We start from the raw sequence: 1641 nt of genomic DNA on the forward strand, positions 1-1641 counted from the left end.
CATCAGATTGACTCTATCTGTGGTAAGAGGAGGTGGAAAAGCTCAATATCTTCAGCCAAAACCAGGCCAGGAGCTGATTGTGGAACAGACCATCAACCGCTCATATGCAAGTTCAACTTGAAGTTAAAGACAGTTAAAACAAGTCCATGAGAGCAAAAATATGATCTTGAATACACCTCCTGAATTTAGAGACCATCTAAAGAATAGATTTGATGCAATTGAACACCAATGATCGAAAACCAGAAGAATTGTGGGATGACATCAAGAATATGAAGAAATGAAGAAAGCGAGAGGTCACTAAAAAGGTGAGAAAAGAAAAGACCAAAATGGATGACAGAAGAGACTCTGAAACTTGCCCTTGAGCAGAGAGTAGCAAAAGCAAAAGGATGAAATGACAAGATGAAAGAGCTGAACAGAAGACTTCAAAGAGTAGCTTGAGCGGACAAAGCCAATTACTATAATGAAATGTGCAAAGACTTGGAGTTAGAAAACCAAAAGGGAAGGACATGGTCGGTATTTCTCAAGCTGAAAGAACTGAGGAAAAAAATTAAGTCTCGAGTTGCAACATTGAAAGATTCTATGGGCAAAATATTGAATGATGCAGGAAACATCAAAAGAAGATGGAAAGAATACACAGAGTCATTGTACCAAAAAGATCTGGTAGATCTTCATCCATTTCAGGAGGTGGCATATGATCAAGAAGCAATGGTACTGAAGGAAGAAGTCGAAGCTGCACTGAAGGAATTGGTGAAGAACAAGGCTCCAGGAATTGATGGAATACCCATTGAGATGTTTCAACAAACAGATGCCCCACTGGAGGCACTCACTCAGTTATGCCCAGAGATTTGGAAAACAGCTACCTGGCCAACTGACTGGAAGAGATCCATATGTGTACCCATTGCAAAGAAAGGTGATTCCACAGAATGTGGAAATTATCGAACAATATCATTAATATCGCATGCAAGTAAGATCTTACTAAAGATAATTCAAAAGCAGTATATTGACAGAGAACTTCCAGAGGTGCAAGCTGGATTCAGAAGAGGACATGGAACAAGAGATATCATAGCTGCTGTCAGATGGATCCTGGCTCAAAGCAAAGAATACCAGAAAGACATTTACTTGTGTTTTATTGACTATGCAAAGGCATTTGATTGTGTAGATCATAACAAATTGTGGATGACATTGATAAGAATGGGAATTCCGGAACACTTAATTGCACTCATAAAGAACCTGTACATTGACCAGGAGGTTGTTGTTCAAACAGAACAAGGGGACACTGCATGGTTTAAAATTAAGAAGGGAGTGCATCAGGGTTGTATCCTTTCCCCATACTTACTCAGTCTGTATGCCAAGCAAATAATATGGACTATATGAAGAAGAACATGGCATTAAGATTGGAGCAAGAATCATTAACAACCTGCGATATGCTAACGACACAACTTTGCTTGCTCAAAGTGAGGATGACTTGAGGCACCTACTGATGAAGATTGGAGAATACAGTCTGCAGTATGGGTTACATCTCAATATAAAGAAAACAAAAATCCTCACAACTGGACCTATAAGCAGCATCATGATAAATGGAGAAAAGATTGAAGTTGTCAAAGACTTCACATTGCTTGGTTCTACTATTCATGCCAATGG

Source organism: Orycteropus afer, unplaced genomic scaffold (assembly GCF_000298275.1).
Source record: "Orycteropus afer afer isolate SDZICR_OR568_19922 unplaced genomic scaffold, OryAfe1.0 scaffold00573, whole genome shotgun sequence".
In the NCBI taxonomy this organism is placed as follows: domain Eukaryota; kingdom Metazoa; phylum Chordata; class Mammalia; order Tubulidentata; family Orycteropodidae; genus Orycteropus; species Orycteropus afer.